This window comes from Seriola dumerili, unplaced genomic scaffold, assembly GCF_002260705.1.
Source record: "Seriola dumerili isolate Sdu_G_001 unplaced genomic scaffold, Sdu_1.0 BDQW01000052.1, whole genome shotgun sequence".
Lineage (NCBI taxonomy): Eukaryota > Metazoa > Chordata > Actinopteri > Carangiformes > Carangidae > Seriola > Seriola dumerili.
The window spans coordinates 2,647,074-2,668,308 of record NW_019174307.1 but is presented as its reverse complement, the minus strand read 5'-3'; the positions used below and the strand labels follow the sequence as shown (position 1 = coordinate 2,668,308).

Sequence of the window (21,235 nt, the reverse complement as noted above, 5' to 3'; positions counted from 1 at the left end):
TTGTCCACCTTCCTTTGCTGCCTCTTGTCAAACTGACTTTCCGACATAATGAAGTTGAAATCTGTTTATTTTGGTCATGGTAGCACTGTAAACAGCTCCTGAAGTGCTATAAAGTGGAGTGTATATACTGTATCTTTATATTCACATTCACATGTGTGTACTGTGAAACAGATGCGTATCAGTAATGGTTTTTTACAGGCCAACATTAGCTTACTGCAGCAAATGACTGTGGGCTTTAAGAATGTCCTTTGACTGACAGAGTGTCTGCTGGCAAATAGTGATAAATAAGGCAATGTTATGCACGGGGGATTGCTGGGACGGCTTCCAGTGAAAGCTGCTCACCCAGCACGTATGCCCAATGAGTTTCGCCAGCTTCCCTCCCATAACTTATCCACATTAGTGTCTTTGTCTGGGTGAGTGTTCTGCCTGCACACATGAATGACACAAAATTTAGATTTGGCTGCTGATCTTTCAAATATGAATCAGGCGTATTATTCAAATTGTGATGAATCACAGTCCTGTCTGAATGTTTGTGATGTCCAGCCTGTGTAGTTTCACTTTCTCTCTCCAGTTTTTGTAATTAATGTTTGTTGTAAAAAAGACGGGTCAGGGTTGGACAGCGTTACCTGACCTGTAGTTACATCTGAACAGGCTCATGATTTCCTCTGCGGGCACATGTGCTCAGTGCTGCCACCGGTGGTCCGTTATTATTTTCCATGAATCCTGTTAGAAGAAACAAAACACAGTTGTAACATGATTAATTCATGAGTCCTTGTTTTTACTCTAAACAAATGCACTTTTACCAGCTGCCTCTGACAAACATGTGCCTACACAGAGTCACGTATTTGTGTGCACTTGGTATAAACTATGCGATCATTTTCTTTGTGCACACAAGGTATTATTTCAAACATCCGTAGTCCAGTATACGGCCGTCTGCTGCCTCCCCTCTTAATATATCTTAAATACAGCGTTTTTTTTTGTGTGTGTGTGTGTGTGTGTGTGTGTGTGTGTGTGTGTGTGTGTGTGTGTGTGTGTGTGTGTGTGTGTGTGTGTGTGTGTGAGAGAGCGAGATGCATTTACCATCAGTGAAGGGCGAGTCCTTCAGAAGACGGGGTCACTGCTCTAATCTGAGGAGGTGATGATATTGTGAGGATATTTAATGAGAGGATAAGAGCAAAAGTGGAAGGGGGTGGGGGGGGTTGGGGCGGCAATGAGTATTAGCCTTTTTAGATATCATTAAACATTAATACTGTCAGGGGACTGGAACACACTGGGGTCCTTTCCATTGACTTTCATGCTGCTTGCTAATAGAGTTTCACCTCTGGGGACCTCCACACCCCCCACCCACCCCTCAGTGCAGCACTAAAGCTAAGGAAAGATCAGATTGCCACCCCGCTTCTGAGGATGAGATTAGTGGGACTGTGTGTGTGTGTGTGTGTGTGTGTGTGTGTGTGTGTGTGTGAGGTTATGCACTCTCTCTTGCTCCCTCTCTGTCTTTTACTCCTGGTGTATGATATATGTAAAATATAACTATTCTAAAACTATTAAAATCCCTGTGGGGGCTTGCATATATTAACCCAACACTTAATCCTGAGAAGCATTTCAAATGTCTTTCTACAGGATGTTATTTTGGTGGTTGTTTTCCATTGTAATGCTTCGGGTATCCAGCAAATTACTTATGCAATTATTTCAAGTCTTAAACTAAAACATGCCGTACACTTCAGTGATGGAAGCAGAGTCTTTTTCATACTGGTTCTGCTCTGTGTCACTGCATCATGTGTTCATTTATCTCTGATTTTGTGGATTGATCAAAACTTCTTGTTCATTATTTTGAAGCTTGTTTATGTTACATGACATTTATTCATTTGTCAGAGACTTTTATCCAAAGTGACTTAAACGTGAGGGACAACACTCACTTATGAACATTAAATATTACACTTCAGCAGGGCTGCAACTAACATTTTTTCAATTCATCAGTGAATCTACTGATTATTTTCTTGATTAATTGTTTAGTCCTTATCATTTTATTTGTCATGTTTTACCAAGAAGTCCCATTGAGATAAAAAAAAAAAAATCTATTTTACAAGAGACACCTGGCCAAGAAAGCAGCCATACAAACACACTGCATATTAGAATACAGCATAAAACATAAAATACCATGTATACGACATGATAGCAATTTAAAATTCAATAGCTTCTCAAGAAAAACAAGTACATGTCTCATTTACCATGTTCTTTAAAATTGTATTAATGTATCTAATGTCAAGTTCATGTCATTAAATTTCTTGTTTTCCAAAAGTTAAAAATATGCAGTTTCCTATTGATTAATAAAATAGTTGCCTTTTATTTTTCTGTCAATCAGTGAATCAATTTACTCTTCATAGGCTGATAATTTAAAGTTGCACATCTGTTATCATTCACAAAAAAATATATACAAGCATTTCTCCTGTTGTTATACTTGTATCACTTGTTCTAAATGACATAAACTTGTGTTCAGCAGCAGCAAGTCGTTAAATCAACCTCGCCTCTAACTGAATGGTGTTTGTCACATAAAGCACCAACAGAGGGCAGTGATCCCCTTCTAAAGAGACGACGCTTGGCTGCACACACAGGAACACCAGCCCTGTGTGTGTGTGTGTGTGTGTGTGTATTGTATGGCTTCTGGGAATGAATAAACCCGTATGCTCACACTACTCAGAGGAGTGTGTGCGGATGGCGTCAGAGGGAGCTGTTACTGTGCAAAGCTTGAGTTACAATAGCACCCAATTTAATAAGTTGATCTCGTTCACAGGGATCCCTCTCGTGCCCTTTCCCTCCCTGGAGTGCTGTCTACGATCTCATCTGCACAATGTAAGAAACATTAGCACAACATTTCCACTGATGAGTCCTCCAGTAATAATGGCCTAATTCAGAGTTTCCTAACTGAAATGTAATAACTCATTTGAACAGCAGAGGAGTGCGTGGTGTCTCTTTTCAGACATTCACTATTGCCTTTAAAGCAGTATTTTCCTCTCTCTAACAGATCCACTGAACTCAAGTTCCTCAATTGATTTGATCTAAATACGCTTCTGCTGGCGAGGCGCAGCAAAGTAAGTGGTCATATTGCATTTGATTCACACACAGTAAATGGTGCAGCTCTTATCCTCCTCCACACCGTGCATCATGATCAGAACTTTCACTTTTCATCAATCACTTTTGTGGTTTTCACACTTGGCGGGAGAAACCCTTGTAATGCACATATTTAAATATGAATTATCAAGCACATTTATTTTTTATAGAGGTGAAGTAAGCTTCAGCTACAGTTTTCCATAGGCTAATTTGACTTCACAATTATTCAGTGTGTAAATCATAACTAATCTAATTTGACTTCACAATTATTCAGTGTGTAAATCATAACTAATCATCCGGCCAAATTGCAATTATCTGGCATGTTAATACTGAAAAGGTTTTGATGAAAATATCTTGTTTTAATGTCGGGGGGAGGGGGAAGGGGGGGGGATGGTCTGACTAGTAGTAGAAAAGAAAAGTAGAAAGAAACAGTAGTCTGAATAGTTTTGAAGACATGTTACTCTTAGCAGCAATGACAGTGGTAGCTGTGACAACCACAGCTGTAGCCATGAAAGCAGAACTGTAGAACTGCCATAACATCAGTATTAATGACAGTCATAGCAGTAGTTGTAGAAACTACCAGTTCAGACAGAGACAGAGAGAGCATCTGATTATTGCAGTTCTGTGTGTTTAACATGAATTCTTGCTGATTTGACTTCATTTTGTTTATTAATTCATTGGATCAGCCTTATTAATAATTGATGTATTCATGTATGAATAGCTTGTTACACCTCTGATTTCTAAAGTAGTTAGATTTAGCACCCACTGCATTAAATGCTGACTAAATATATGAACTGTTTATCTCACTGTGAGCAATGTGCATTTAGCTGCTTTTTGAAAGTAGTCTTTTTTTGTCTCTACTCTCTCTATGTCTACATTTATTTACTTCAACCTTTCTTCTACGTGTATTAATACATATTTTTTATATTATCATTAATTGAATCATGTGCAATGTAAAGGGGTCACTCATGTTGCTCTTATTCCATTTTTAGTGTTTTAAGTATTCTGGTTATTTGTGGTCTGCATATTCACTGTATGTTGAGTCTGAATAGCTCCTTTCGACCCCCTGTAGGCAGCTGTTTCTGAGCCACTATCTGTCCAGCACCTAACAGATGACAAACCAAACTAGTGAGGAGAAAATCAAACACCTTCCAAGATAAACACCTTGATGTTTTTCAAGTTTTTTTCTGATAGATTTGTCAGATGGCCAGCTCATGTAGCTCTGTGTCTAGTAGGTAATTGTTTGGCGACACATTAGCCAAAACATCTGTGTAAGCCAGAGATACTGTGCGTGGTGGCTACAAATCAGCAAGTGGACAATCAGAATACCTCGTACATCACCAGTCTATCCGCTAGATCCCCATGACTCAGCCTACGCCTAACAGTGCAATGACCTTGTCTCACCAACGTGTTTCCATGTCTTGACCGTGTGATCTGTTTAGGTGTATCGGCCAGACATCTGATCCCCGTTCTGTCGGAAGGCTGCCAGCCACAGGTCACATGACCTGGAAGAAAAAAGCTAGGAGACTTTTGGGATCCCGCTTCGGTCAGACACACCTTCCTATTCTTATTACCCGTGTACACTGAGGTTTGCTTCAACATGTTCTGATCCTGTGCAGAAACTCAGGCTTCACCAAGAACAACAACCCATGTATTGATAATGTATAGGCTGCCTCAATACAGTTTTAAAGCAATTTTGCAGTGTTACATCATTCTGGAGAACACTGCATGTACAAATTAAATTATAATTAACTTAAAACATAAAAGACTGTATACATGTAAATAAATAGAATTTCCATATATGAAATATAAGGACATTTAAAATAATGAATGTATATGCAAAAATTATACACGAAACCTATTAGAAATTGAAGCAATTACTCTATGTCTTGCCCATACAAATATATATATATATATGTTTATGTATGTTTGCTTATATTGTAAACATATGTTACATAAATATATATCCATCCCAAATCCTGTCATTATATGTTGATATTATATACAGTGGGCTGAGAAAGTCTGAGATCACTTTCCCAGAATGGGAAGATAGACGTGTTTAAAAATGAACAAGAAATGAATAAGAAAAACATATATAAACAAATATAATTTTTATATGTACGTTTAATAAACTAAAGATATAAAAGATAAAATAAAATATATGTCATCAACATGTTACACCATATAAAAAAAACATATAAAAATTCAGCATATGGATCTTTTATAATATACACTGTTGCTCATAAAGTTGGAATAAAATATTTTTTTAAACATTTTTTTAGCGCCAAACAAATTTTATGCATGAATTCATTTCACCTGGGTAATTGGGACACATAATGTAATCAGTGCACCTGGTCAAAAGTGATTACTGATAAACAGAGGATTGTGTCTGAAAACAAAATTATTCCAACTTTATGGGCAACAGTGTATGTACATATACAAATTTTACTGGGGTATTTTATACATGTTATAATCTTCATATATCCAAATGATGTATATATGGGATAATATATCCCTTTATAGTTAATATACAGTATATGTCAGCATCACATTTGATAAAGGGACATATATGTTGTTTACTACATTTCTGTATTAGTGGTATACTGTCCTGTACATAAAAAAAACATAGAAACATGCATTTATACTCACACAAATCTGATCAAGAGATTTCCTACTCTCTGTTGCAACCTCTCTGTTTATGTTATTTTTTCTCTGGACCTCAGCATGGGCTGGCTATCAACCTGAAGGGAAGTCCAAAGGCTGATGAACTGATCTGTGTCTGTGTGAGACCACACTGCTCTGGTGTCCTATATGCCCAGGGAACACAACATCCAGCACAAATCTGGTGAGTAACGAGACTCATTTGATCTGTCAATGGTAAATTGATGGGATTCACTCCTTTCCATTACAGAGGAGTTTATGAAGGCAGGTGCCCTTGCTTTGAAGTTTATAATGGATGATGGTTGATGAAGGCTGTGCCACTGACAATGACATGCGTCGGATGATTTTGAATTAGCCTTACGTTCTGATGTGATTTTGTTTGGTTGGAAGGCAGGATGACAAACATATTGCTTGCTCAACATTTTTCCACAACCTCCTGCCTCCTCTTCATCTCTCTCCTGTCTGTCTGTTTCAGTTTGTCTCAGCACATGTAGCTTTGGATAAAGTAACATATACACAACTTTCAGTCATAATTACACATCAGAATTCATAGCTCCCTCTCTTACGTTAAAAAGGCTCTGTTAAATTGTGTCATTATCAGTCTTTGGAGCTCCTTTCACAAACATTGTTTACTATAAATTTAGGTCTATAAACAAGCCATGAAGCACTCCAACAGGGTTCGAGGATGTTTACCTACCTGTCATTGCAGATATTGCAAACTGAAAATCCGTCTCAGTCGGCAGAACCCCTTCTGTAAGAGACAGAGTCAGTGAGTGAACCTTGTGCACCACAGCCCGAAACATCTTTCTGTTGCAGCAATCTGTCGTGTAGCAAAGCGGAGGTTAACTTTCAGTATCTTTGTATTTTAGCTTGTCAGGTATTTGTTGCTTCATGCTTATTTTTCTTTTTTTTTTATAAACACTCAACATTACTACTAATGTATCATCTTAATTATACATTATCTACAACTAGAAGAAATATATCATTTCCTCCTGTGCACATGTCGTGTCAGCTCAGCTCCCACGCCTTTCTCCTCTACATGACTCTCATGTTTTACCAAGAACCTCACATTTTAATGTCTTTGTTCATCACCTGAGTGTGAAAACAGACATATGACAAAGTAAAAGTTGGTGTCTTGCTCATATCTCAGTCATGAAATCCTACTGCTGTCAGCAGGACACCGGAGCTGAGAGTATTGGAGCAGCCAAGAGAAACGCTGCCCTGCCTCACACTGTCTGGTGTCAAGCTGCCCTCCGTTTCCATCACCTGTCTCTACTTCCATCACAGTCCATTTTGTGGTTTGGTCATTTTAAGATAAGATTGAGGTTGTGAAGCTTAATAGCCGGCCTACTGTTGCTCTGCGTACTGTGAGGCAGGTGTTGGTTCTCGGCTGATTCATCTACTCTTAGTCGGCTTTTAGTCACACGCATGAAGTACACACATCAGCCTTCAGATTCATAACTGATTTTGTCATGTCATTGTGACATCTGTCAACAATTGAACTCCTGCGAACAAGTCCACTTCACCACTCTAAACTGTAAAGTGTGAGGAGCCCTTCAGGCAGATTTTACCCTTTGTCACTAACAGTTTCTGTGATCTTTCCAGCAGTCAGGTGTTACCAAGAAAAGGCAAAACAGAAAGATTTGAAAATAGCACATCAGTGTCGAGTCTTCATAAATACACAAAAAGGCCTTGAGGAGAAAACAGAGTAACACATGTACTTAAAGCTCTTAGATAAACAAATCTGAACACCATTTTGTATCACTGTTAAGACAGCTTGAGTGTAGGAATTATTGTATTTACCTATCAGGTAATGCTATCAGGCACAAACACAGATTGGTGGACCAAAAGCAAGCCGGCTCAACCATGCACCTCCTCCCAGATAACTCTGTCTAGCCTCACAGAGATCAACACCTCAAGTGTATTTGTGCTGCTGAGGTCAAAAGCTTTAGTGCGAGGTACTTCCACTCAAATATCCAACAAAATGTTAAAAATCAGTGGACTCCAGCAAGTTCATTGCTGACTGAGTTTGCATTATGAATCATGATATTTCATTTCAACTTAAGATGGATAAATATTGTACCAATGCTCCAGTGAAATGAAGAGTGGGTTGTATGCTTATAGTCCAGTCCTTGATCACTGAAAGTGGCTGTTTGTTGGTCCAGTTAACGTCATGTTTTGTCCATAGACTTTATAGAAAGATGGATGTAGCCTTTTGAAGCTCATATTGGGCTGCTCCGCTGTCACCATCTTGGCAGTGCCTTACTGTGCCTAACTCCTGGCTAATCCAAAAATGGGCAAAGAGGTGGGCATGTGTGGAGCAAAGACTTTGGTCCATGCCGGTCTGTGGCAATCATACACTCCCCCACCTGTCACCCAAAGCGGCACGCCCTTTAAGCCTTAATAAAATGTAAACGGCTGAGTTATATAAAAATTCACCTGCCGTTTTTGGCACTTCCATGTTGGCTTCATTTTTCAACCCCAGAGGTTGCCACTTGGTTTTGTCCAGTGACTTTTGATAAAGATCTTGTTGATATGTTCACGTCATTTCCAAAACTCCCAAAGTTGATAAGAAAGCCTGACGTCACCATTAAACTAACAACAAGTGCACTATGGATTGAGGGTTTCCATGAGCTGTGAAGGACACACCAGTTGCATGTGCCTTATTTGGGCACAAAAATATAGGCAGTATATATCACCTGTGTTTGGTGGAGCCATTGGGACAGCCTTGTCAGCTGTAATGACATATCCAGCCTTGAAATATGGACTTTCAAAGAGGCAGCCTCTGAACTGGGATACAGTTTGCTTTTTGCCTTCTCTGACCGACTTATCCATGTAACTCAAATGTTGTCAGTTAACGCTGCAGGGATCAAAAAAATCATCAGTAATATAGAGAGAGCTGCTTAGAGCAATGTACAGATCAGATGAGTGTACATCAGTGAACTTCTTACTGTCAAACAGCTCTAACTACACTCCCTGCAACTGATTCGTATTTTGTATTATCACCAGACTTTCACTTTAAAATTATGTTCCTGTATTTTTAGCCATTGCACTTAACTTCCCTCCAGACAGCTTTCTAACACTGCTAACATTGCTTTTAAACAAGGAACGTTATTTGTAAGTTTTCTCTGCCGAACGAATTTTCTTGCCAGAGGCGGGTGATGATGATTGTTGCTTGACAAGAGCTTCAGCCACTGTTGTGTTTACAAGACAAGAGGTTATAATACGTCCTCTGAGCAGAGTCTTCACGACAGATTGGAGGCTGCAGTGAGTCATTGTCAGAAGGTGACAAGATAGGCCGGGGCTAGCTGGTTATCATGCTAAAGTCAATAGAAGGAAAGACCTGACACAAGAAAACATTGGCGTTGTTTTCCACCACTGAAAGCAGCTCTTGGCGAGTAAAGGAATGAAGTTTGATGCTGAACTCACAACATTTCTGCTAGACTGTAAGTAAACAGCCGTTATGCTCATGTTGGCGTCTGTAGCAATAGCAAAACTTACAAATGGCTCCTTTAAAGAGAAAATACTTGGAATAGTACTTGCAAGGGAAGGAAGGACTATGCTATACATATTATAGAATATACAAATACCTATGCAGAAGAGTTGCCAATACAACCAGTCCTGTAGTGTCGGTCACAAACCAAGTCTCCCACTGGTCACTTGTCAGAGAATCAGTGTCTTACTTAAGAGCAGTTCACCGTTCTTCCTCTGCTGATTTCCTAATATACAGTCAACAAAATAACAAATAAATTGTGGAACCGGCCACCAGCTAAACACAGCGGACTATAATGTCCAAGTTAAGCCCATACTGTATGTGTTGCTGTGACTGATATCATCTATCTTCAACTCTCTTTTAAGGTTCATGTAGGCATTCAGTCCAACATCATTGCCTCATTTCAGAGAAAAAACATCAAGACAGTCAGGGGGAGGAAAGGAAATAAAAGTGCACAAGTTTCCTTTCAAGTTTTTTTCTGGTCCGTCTGTCTGCCTGTTTGTATTCAAATCTTTGAACCAGTTCCTTTGAGCATGTTTGTACGTGCCGGTGCATACATGTTTGTGTGTTTTGACTATTAATACATGCAGCAAAGCTTTACAGACTGATCCGGAGAAAAGAGAAAATCTAAGCCGGCTGTCTCTGCAGAGCACTGCTTTGGACTGATACGACTAAGTCAGCAGATCCAGGCTTCCTGTCATATCCCTATAGGCAAAAAGCACTGTGCCTCCTTTACCTCTGGCCATAATATTTTGTCTGTTGAATACGGCAGATTAGCTAGACACAAACACATCTGATATTTAATACACACATGCATACGTTTCAGACAGCTATCTCTGAAAAGCACCATGTAAACTGGTCGAATGAATAACCTGACATCATAACAACACATCAGGTCAGATAAAAGTAGACACATTAACATAATTATCCAATGAATTGAATAATCAGCTTTGAAAATGGATCTCACCACCTGGAGTGTTTAGATTAAGATCACATATTAAATCTTTATTTGCGCTGATTCAAAGGAGTTCTTCTGCCTTTGTGGATTCAATTACATCTGGTGATATGGAGAGCAGCGTGTTTTTGTAGTTCTAAGTAAAATAATGTTTTTAGTCTAAATGCTCAGGGACATTCAAGTGTAGTGATTACCACAGACTTCATGAGCATGTTGCTTTTTTGTTCTTTCAATATTCAGATAAATGAGGATAATAGTAAGTAGCACTGTCTCAGACAACATCACTACTTTGAGCACAGAAGGATCTGTGGCTGATGGCGTGTTGACTAATTATGAACAAGATTATATCTGATCAAGAATAAGATAAGAATGAGTGCAGTACATCAAACTAAAACACGGAGGCTTGTGCTGTGTCATACATAAAAACTCAAGCACCCACATTTATTCTTAAGGTGGTTCCACTGCTCATTCTCAGCAATTTCACTCTTCACTTTGATATAGTTGCTGATATTATTGGTTAACTGCCCAGTACAAGTGCTGCAGGTCACAAAGCAGTGCCATGGGAACCACTGGGGAATAACTGACATCGACAGGAGCACAGAGGAAGTGTTTGTGCATCCTGTTGAAGGAGGAGAGGCTTATGCATTCACTGTCTTTCCAAGACTTCCTCTACATAGGATCATCAAAAATTCAATCCCATACACACACACGCTAACACACACAGCTCATTGAGACCTGATGAATCCACACTCAGTGGTAGCAGATAAAGCTCTTACACAACTTGTTAAGTACTAAAATATCATATTGCAGCTCTGCCGTCATTATTTTGCTATTAGGTTCAGCATTATCCCCAAACCAGCCGAGGAGGAGCACTAAAGCTCTGCAGAAATGCACTGAAGTCAATTATTAAAGAGCCGGCTGAACCTGATCCGGGAGACTCATTATTTAAGTCGAAAATGTTGCAGGGGATTTACCAGGTGCCAAACAGCAGCTAAACAGCCGCCTGCTGGCCTCTGTCTGACTGGCTACTTCTACCAGTAGATGTCTTTAAAATTTGTGTCACACTATCAGTTTTCTTAACTTTTGCATTAACTTTGAATATCACAAAAGTATCAACTCAAGGGTCAGTCCTTAGTTTTGAAAGAGCAGCACAGGTCAGCTACTGCATGTAGTGGGTGATGAAAATTTTAGGTGCAGAAGTATTAAGTCTGTTGTTACTAGCGATGCTGCTTCTGGGTTCACTGAGGCTTTTTATTCAGTAATGTTGCTCTCATAGACATCGCTCCATGCACCATGAGGTAGGCTGCATCCCTGATAAGTTTTGTTTCTGCTTTGGAAAGATGAGCAGTGTCATTAAACTGACACTAAACTATTTAAACATTTCATAAGAGGACAAAACTCCATTGACATATACTGTGGTATTTTAAACTGATAACATAGCAAACTTTTTAAATGGGCATCTGTTCGTTTAAAATCTCATCAAGATTTGATTTGTTTACTCCTACTTAAAAGGCCACTTTTGTCCCTGATCAGACTAAACTGCAACGCACATCAGCATCTTGCGTCAACAGCCATCAAAATACGCCCATAGCCCAGACTGGATGTGTCAGAAAGACAGAAGAAAATAGTCAAGGTACAGAAGCTGGGATGTGACAAATTTGGAGCGAATGGGTAAAATTGCTGCTTTTCTAGAGAGTTGACAGATGTTATTGCAGGTTGACGCGCATCAAAACACAGCTGGTGTGGGCTCCCATTGAAAACAAGGGATGCGCATGTTGAGACTGATGTCATACGCTGGTGTGTGTTGTCCTTATTCTTTTCCAAAATATCGGACAAGTGGAGATGTCAGGACAGCGGTGCATGGCTTTGTGAAAACAGAACTCATCAGTCCGCACATTGTAGATTTTATTGAGCAACTGTGTAACATTAAGAGTATTTTAACTGCATCTCATTATGTGTTGCTGTAGGCGGCGACCTCTAAACCGGACTTTGATCCAAGAGAAAAAAAAAGATCCAACAGAATTGTACTATTACTGCACAAGTAACCAATGTTGAGTTAAAACAAAAGAGAAAAAGATCCTACTATACAGACACACACTAAAGATACACTGGAGCTTTATAACTGCCTCCTCTGACATTTCTTTCTGCTTCACTTTACTTTACCATATACAGCCCACACTAAATATTTACACCCCTTTTTGTTCTTCAGGCTTTGTGCTTCAGCACATTCAATTTGAAATAAGAATAATGGATGTTACATTAAAGTGCCAAGTGTCAGCTTTAATTTGAGTAGGTTTACATCAATATTGAAAGAACTATGGTCGCAATATAACCCTTGTAACACATAGAGCAGGTGGAATGCAACTCTTTCAGACAGAGATCAGTGTATTGACTCAGTGGAGGATGTTCCACCTCTTCACCCTGAGAAGCTCTGCGGTTGCTTCGGCTGTATGTTTAGAATCATTGTCCTGCTGAATGATGAAATGTTTAATGAGTTTTGATGCATTTGGCTGAATCTGAGCACAGAATGATCCCGTATACCCCTGCATTCATCCTGTTGCTTCCGTCAGCAGTGACATCATCAATAAATGCCAGTGTATCAGTTTCATTGGAGTCATACATTCCTTTTGATAGTTCCTGAGGTCTTCTGGTTTCCTTTTTTTTTATCTCTCTGTGAACTGCAGCCTGATCTTTCTATTTTTGAGGTTAACCAGTATTTCTTTATTGTGTTGAACCTTCTGAGGATCAGGGCCTGTATTCACAAAGCATCTTAAGGCTAAAAGTAGCTCCTAACTTGCTGATTTAGGACAAACTCCTTAAAATAATGGGCGTGTCAGTCCTAACTTTAGGACTCCTATTTTTTTTTTTTTTGCTAAGAGCTATTCACAAAGCCACTTAGCGCTAAAGGTAGCTCCTAAAGAGCTGTTACAAATAGTGGAGAGGACTCTTAACTCACTAAGACCAAATCACAAACAATCATAAAAGGGCCGCTGTCATTCCACGTCGCAGTGTTTTGGAAACTTTACACGATGCTGAATTAATTAAAAGATACGACTCAGTCATGAGGGAATAATGATCATCGTGGAGTTTGTGAAGGTGCAATAACATCTCCTACCAACTGAAACAACCCAATCAGCGCAGATATTAAGTGTTTGGTAACGCCACGTTACTTGGCAACAGAGAGAAGCCGATATATCCACCAAACAATAAATGCCCTGTGACATCATGGGCCAATTCATACGATTTATTTTAGATGTTCAACAACTGCAGAGAAATAAAGCAGCTTCACGGTCGGTCTACCCGCTGTGGTCGGTGCCAGAGATGGAGGAGGAGGTATTTGTAAACAGGAAAACAAAATCACACCATCGACACACGGGTTATATTCGATGCTGCCTGTACAGTTGTAAACATTGTTGCACAGCGTCCAGGATCTACAGGCGATTCATGGATCTTAATGGAGAGTGACCTGATCAGCTGTTTGAAAGGATCATATTCCTGCTGATGGGGGACAGTTTTCACACACCTCAACCCACAGCTGAGGCCACAGCTACATTACAACAGGTACAGGTTCAACAGACTGTGGCTGCCAGTTAGCTTTAGTTAGGTCGTCTAGGACAGGTTTGTTTTCTTTTTTCTTTTTTTCCATTGAGAGAATTGACCAAAGTTTTTATAGTAAAATTAAATTCTCCCGGGTCGACACAATCCTTATCATACAGATGCATTTTGGAGAATGAACTGCTCTTGTAAACAGCGCCTAACCCGTTACTATTTAATTTGTATTTGCTTATTTTTCAGTGTTTTTTTTAAATTATTACTGCGGGATGTTGCACGTGTCTTTCGTCAACCAATCGCTGTGGTTCCTCCAAGGGAGCTCGTCCATGAAAATTGACGTCAGTCATAGCAATGGAGTCACACTCATGGCTCGGGAGTTTTCACTTTTCCTTACTAAAAGTTGGTGTCAGCGGCGTTGTGAAGTGGACTTAGGAGAAAACTTTTAGGTAAAATCTTTTAGCGTGACTCAGGAGGACTCTTAGTAGTGAGATTAAATGCTTCGCGAATACAGACCCAGGTCATGAAGTCTTCTGTCCGCCTACATCCTGTACAAAATTGTTGACTTGCTGTGTCACAAAGAGGTTTCTCTTCACCACACAAATCATTTTCTGCTCAGCCACAACACTTGTGCTCCTCAGTCAACCAGGTCATTTTCTAGTTTTTATGTGCACACCTGCTTTTATAGATTCTACCCAACTGTTGATTTTGGTAAATCAACTACCTTTGATATCTCTCTGATAGGAGCCTTTTTTTTTTAATTTGGAGCCTCGTTATTATCTCTTCACTTGCATGGTCTCCTCTTTATTCTTCATATTGACTCCACCTCTTTTGTGTGTGAACTAACATTGAAACAACACACAGCTGCCCAATCTGGGAACATAGCAGTTCTTTCAGTATTGATGTAAACCTACTCAAATTAAAGTTAAGACTTGTCACTTTAATGTAGCATCCATTATTTTATGTCAAATTGAATGTGCTGAAGCACAGAGCCCGAAGAAATTGTCTAAATACAGTCTGGACTGTAAGTAAAGAGTCTTTTGTTTTGACAAATTATATTTTCAGTCTCGACTGATTAAAATAGTGCAGCTGTCATTTTGAGCAGAATAAACTGGTTTTATTGGATGACAAGCTGTTTCATTGTTGTCACTTGCTGTTTTTTTTCCCTTCCCCCCTGTCTTAAACTGTGACTGTCAGAGCTCAGCTATCACTCAGAGAGACAATGACTGGATGTGTTGCTCCACATAAAGTACGTAACTGGGCACAGCAAAAGACTGACTGGGCTGCTGCTGACAGGTCGGCTTCAGTCAGAGAAAACAGCTGCAGACTGGCCTGCTTTTGCTAAACAAAAAGCCAGGGTGCAGCTGATTGCCCTTCACAGTGTTGCAGCTGCATGGAATGACCATATTTGATTGTTTGATACTTACTATCTTCACCATCCTTTAACACAGTCGCAAATTAAGACCACTATAACCACACAATCACCAAAATTAAACTCTGGCACCGGGTATGTACACTTGCCCAAAGTGATGAACTGAATTGAACATTTAAATACAAACTGTCTTCTCATGAGCTGCCAGGAAATGCAGCATCCAGAGAAAGATACACTTTTTTTTTTTTTTTTGCTTCCTTCTTTCATATTCCTTTCATATAAAGCATCACAGACCAGAAGGATGACAAACATGATTTGACATGATTCTGGATTTTGAAGTCAAAGATGTTCAAACGTTTACCTTTTGCTTGGAGCTGCCAACATAACTTTAAAAAGGATGTTGAAAAGGGCGATGATGTCATTTATTTGGTTATTTAAGTACTCTATCGCCAAAAGCTGCATTTTTTCCCTTCTATCATTAGAGAAGAAAAATGTATGAAAGCAGCATCTACCAAATGCAAGAAACCATTAATATGTTTTTCCTGGTAATATACCACAGGTGGCATATTTACGCTCAGTAAGACGCATTTAGATAATAAGCTCAGTAATGTGCAATGAATACAGCTACTGAATGATTCAGCATGCTCTTTAGTATCTACATTTATAGATAATGATTGTGCTGATGTGTATATTTTGTTTGTGCGTATAGGACCAGCGTGTGTGAAAATAGTTTGTTATTGATCCTGCAGTGCTGATGCAGCTTTTTCTTAATGGTTTGATTAAACTTACAAAGAAATCAGCTCAAAGCAGTGAAACACCCACAGTCCACTCACACAGGTTTTACATTTCTGTTTCCTGATTGGACCTCTTCTCAAGGCTGAGCGGCTGTACAACTTCAGTCTGACCTGTGGTCTAATCAGCCAGAACAACTGAAAACAGCTGTGAGTGTGAAGTGCTTTTCATTCAAATGAATGAAGTTGATTCATTGACCACATGTGAGACTACTGTAAAGCTAGAGCTGAAACAATTCGTTTTGTAGGCCAACCCGGAAGTTAGCATCACCCTGGTTCCCTTGACAAAACAATATGATTTTTACATTGGTCTTTGGATAACTGCAGAAAATGAACTGTGAAGAAAACAAAGTTTATGATGTTCACATGTTTTGTTCAGCGGGATAATCTTCACTAATGAACACCACGTTTATGATTTTTGAAGCCTAAATATAATCACCAGAAGTAAAAAGATAATGTTAGGCTATGAAAAAACTACACCACCGTTGCATGACCTCAGCGTCATCACCACTAAACTTCCAACTTGTAGTTTGATTTAGCTCTCACCTCTTCTACAAGAGCACAAGTATAAACACAACCAGGCTGTAAAGGTGGACTGGTGAGTAGAGACATGAAACAACATGAAAACAACTGTTAGTTGCAACCCTGTGTACAGTACACACACTAAATCGCACTCAGCTACAGCCCTTCCTATAGATGGAAGGTCAAAATAGTGTGGGCTTGTTCCAACTAGCGATCAAATTAGTTATTATTATTACATTATATACTATTGATGACTGAAGACACGTTTGTTTTTTCCCTGCTTATATTAAGGAACAGTGATCATGATCACTGTGAATCAGCAAAAGTGAACATGCACCTTTAATTTGAAGCATCTCTTTTGTGATTCCACTTTCATCTGCCAGTCCTGAAAAGTTCATGATGCAATGTGACAAAACCCCATATCACTGTTCTCCATGTGCCTCCATGTGACGAAAGCTTTGCCAGTGACACCTGTGTCCAGAGCATCCAGCTGCATCTCATTCTGCCCTGACCCTGCTGCTGTAGATGATCCACTGCTGGTGTGTATGTCCAGCAGGTCAATGAGCCACATGTGGCCTGTGCTCTTTTTCCTCGCTCCACTATCACAAAGCACCGTGCCTGCTTTTGCTATTTTTTTTAATTATGAATTATTCATTTCATTTGTTACAGACTTTGTCTTAAAACATACAGCAAAACTATTTTAAGATTACAACATTGTCTGACAAAATGAAGAAAAATACAGGTATTATTATTATTATACATTTAAAATTAGGGATGACAGAGAAATGTAGAGGCTCGCTCTCTTCCCTCCCTGGAGGCAAATGTTTTCGGTGTAGACGGGCCTGTTAGGTTCACATTCTCAGCAAAAACAATATGAATGTGGATCATATGTTATTGCTCTGTAACAATGCCTAAGGTACAAACAGAATAGTTTAGTCTAACAACTTGGGCCATTCAATATTATCGACTATACAATATATCCTCCCTTTATACCACTTACATTGCTGGCAGGAGGACAGTCTCCAAAGCTTTCAAACATTGATGTCAGTGAACAGGCCCTGTTACATAAGAGGTATGGTCAGAAAACATGCACCAAAGAGCTGTCTGACAGCCTACCATGACAGGATACTCACCTACTGGTAATATGTTATGATACAGGATGTAGTAAGTATATGGCTTGTGGTGGGATCCAATTAGAGAGTTCAGACAGTGCTGTGGGCACCGAAGCTAAAGAAGGATGCTGCTTTCGGGGAAGTCATTTTGTTTTGGGCTGAACATGTGCTTTGTGATTCTCTTTGTTCCTTCTGTTAATATTAGCTATTACAGAGGTCTCTGATTTATCGCTCGCAAGCTTTCAGTGGCTTTCTCCCCCCTTCGGAGTAACTTGCAAAAAGGTTGAGAGAATATAATACTTATGGACCATGGATGCTTAGAACAAACATTAAAGATATTTTACTTTTCCAGAGTTTTATTTGAAGTGATCCTGATCCATAAGAAGATATATTTGTGGTTTTAAGAACCAAAAACCATTTCCTCTCTCAGGCTTCTCTCTGGAGCTATAGTAACAACAGGTCAGTGAGCCAATCAGAAGAGAGGCTGACTGTCTTCTGAGTGATTGAATAAAAATTAGGGCTAGGTATTACCACTGATTTACTGAATCGATTCAGTTCTGATTCACAAAGGTCCCAGTTCAATTTGATTCCCGATTCGATATCAATTCAGTTAGAGATATTTCAGTTACAATATCAATTTGTCTTGGATATGAATGAGATGCTCAGAGAACTAATGCTGTAAATGGTTGCATTATTAAAAGCATTAATGCTTACATTACAAATGGACACTAAGCCGTTACATTAATGCACTTTCTCTTTAACATGACCAACAGTTTAGACTCAAGAAATAATAGATATAATGTGCGTTGTTAATTTAGCCAGTGCACCGGCTACACTGTGTGTGAACAGGTACACATGGCTTCTTCTTCACATCTTACATACAGCTCTGCTTTCGTCCAGCTCTTCACTGTCTTCAGTTTTTAAATCTGAAATGCAGCCACTCATCTGCCTTTGGATCTGCCATCTTTTTGTCTGTCACGTGCAGAGGTGTGTTGCTGTTTGTATACGTGCCGGAGCGCACCTATGGTGTACGCGCACGCTTTAGTTTCAGCTAATTTCAAAGGTTATGTAACCGCTGTTCCTACGATGACAAGTTTAAACACATTTACTGACTTGTGTCGAGTAATTGAAGCCACATTGTAAACATCCATTTAGAGGAGAAGCTGCAGTGCAGTCAGAGATCAAGTGAAGCTCACAGGCGAGGCTACGAAAACTTAGCTAAGCTTCACAGAACCTAGACCTGCTTTATAATCAAAAAAAGATATGGAAATCTCACTTTAAACAATACGGGACCTTCAATCTGTAAATCAGCTCCAAATGCAATCAAATCAAATACCCACCAAATACTTATTTGTTTAACAGTTGTCAGTCAAATTACTTATGCTGCTGTCAAGTTTGTTTATGTCAGGTTTGCTGTAGGCGACATGCGGTGTTAGCAACTCTTTTGGATGATGTTACATTAACTGATCAATCAACATAAGACACGAGTAGCTCTCAGCCACTTTCATTTCGTCAAAGTAGCTCTCAAGAGGAATAAAGGTTGGATTCCTCTGATCTGTTTTTACTGAAAATGCATGAAAAAGTGTCATTACGAATTAAATCAGATCCACTGCCTGAAGATCACTGAACAATGCACTCCTTGTTGAGTGAATTGTCCCACTTAATTGGAAAGCCATATTGCATCTATTTGAAGGACTTTTTTTGTGGATGTGCGGTCTAATGATGTCTTTTTTTTTGTTGCCTCCTCAGTCACACTTCAGAAACAAGAATAATCCCATGTTCAGGAGAAAACGATACATTTTAGAGTAAGCTGACCTCTCTGCCCTCCCTTTTGTTACTCAACCCCTCGTAATGGCTTTCAGAAGAATACCTATATGTAAGATGGATTTTTTTTTGTTGTAAAACACTCCCCTGATGTCTCACTGTGATTATTACGTGACTTGACCTTTTCATCCTCTCTGAAAAGATCAAGGTCTAGGTGGATATTGTATTAACCCTAGAAGCAAAGATAATAGCTTAAACCTGAGAGGTCCTTGGAGTGGGTACCGTATAACTTACAGTAATATCTGGGATCGTGAAGCACAGACACTGGGAGCCTGTTTCATGCTGGTTACTGTGATATTATAGTGGATCAAGCACGGTACTGAAATATTAAAGCCCATTTTTATCTACAGCTTCATGACAAAATGATTTATTGTCATTATCACCAAAACTAAAATACAAGTTTTTGCATATACTAAAGTCATAAGGGCCACAGTTAATGCTCCAGAGTAATCATAAGCATATACAAGCAGCTGCTAGCATCTTAAATCAGTAAATGATTTACTGCCGTTTTGTTGATTAGCAGAAGTTAAAGTATGATTACTGTCGATATGGTTATGTCTTTTTAGTATTTCAACATTTCAAATATATTTTCCTCCCACTCCTAAAATGTGTGTTTGAAAGTAAAATAAAAAAAAAAAAACCCACTTCCTCTCTCTCTGTTAATTTACAAGCGCAGCCAGAAGCTTTTCCAGGAGGTTGTAGATAATTAATCATGCAACACCCAATATGATTTCATCAACACATTTCAGACTGCTCCTTAGTATAGGTCACAACTGCATTGCAGCAGAATGTAATCTAATGCAGAATATTTTGTAAACAACATATTTGACCGTGCAGATTTAATATTCACATGAAAACACTATTTCAGACACGCTGAAAGGAATAGTCAATTAATCAGACGATCCAAATAAATAAATAACAGAAGAAAACATTTGTTCGACCAAAATTTTTCTAGTCCATACTCGTACAGCCATTTATCAAGCCAAATTAACAAACATTCTCCGGTTCCAGTCAGGAGAAAGTGAGAATTTTCGGCATTTCTCAGTTTTATATTATTATAAGATAAATATCTTTTGGTTTTTGAAGTGTTGGTCAAGCAAACAAGCAATTTGAAAATGTAGCCCTCTGCTCTCGTAAATGGTTATGGATTTTTATTTTTTATTTTATATATTTTTTTCCTGACATTTTACAGACTAAATGAATAAAGTTAAAAAATAATTAACAGATTCAAAAAGACTATTCCTGAATAATATATCTGTCTAATATATCTTAAACGGTTGTGGGCAAATTGGATTATCTCTATTATCAAATGTTGATCCCTCTCTTTGCCTAAAGACAAAATTAAAGTGAAGACTGTTTGGTTAATGCGTGTGTAGCACTGAGGCTCAACCAGAGATGGTTTCATCTTAGAGAAAGAGACACGAGCTTCTCTGTTGAATGAATGTTGGTGGATTTTCAGGTGTATGATGGAGTCAAGTCTGAAACATACAGTATATGTAGACTGTGAAGTTCACTTATGGGTGGCTTTGGGATGTGACATCAATATGACACTGATAAACTGTAACACTAAGACACAGTTAAGCTCTGATGACACAATGTGTATACACTTTACTAGCTGTAAGGTCCATTTGGCTGGATCTCTACAGCGTGTAGTGATAAATCATCAACAGACAATTTTGTTTAAGTTAATCAGCTTTTTCATCATTAATTAAAGCACCGACTGTGACCACAAGTGGATCAGGCAACAGTTTCCATGAGTGTGTTATGATGGAGCTGTGTGTGGTGTGCTGGCCTTACGAGGTTGACCTCCCTTTACTTTGAACCATTTCAGCCCAAAGCATTACAATA

The 21,235-nt window shown here is 39.0% G+C and overlaps 1 protein-coding gene across 6 annotated transcripts in view; it reads left to right on the top strand.

Annotated features, from left to right (window-relative positions):
* Nucleotides 1-21,235, top strand: part of LOC111218793 (poly(rC)-binding protein 3) — a 74,326-nt gene that overhangs the window by 22,892 nt on the left and 30,199 nt on the right. For all 6 annotated transcript variants that reach the window (XR_002664990.1, XM_022741270.1, XM_022741268.1 and 3 more), the window contains 4 exons: nucleotides 2,792-2,850; nucleotides 3,023-3,089; nucleotides 4,551-4,654; nucleotides 5,832-5,953. The gene's annotated coding sequence lies outside the window, so the exon portion shown is untranslated. The remainder of the gene's footprint in view (nucleotides 1-2,791; nucleotides 2,851-3,022; nucleotides 3,090-4,550; nucleotides 4,655-5,831; nucleotides 5,954-21,235) is intronic.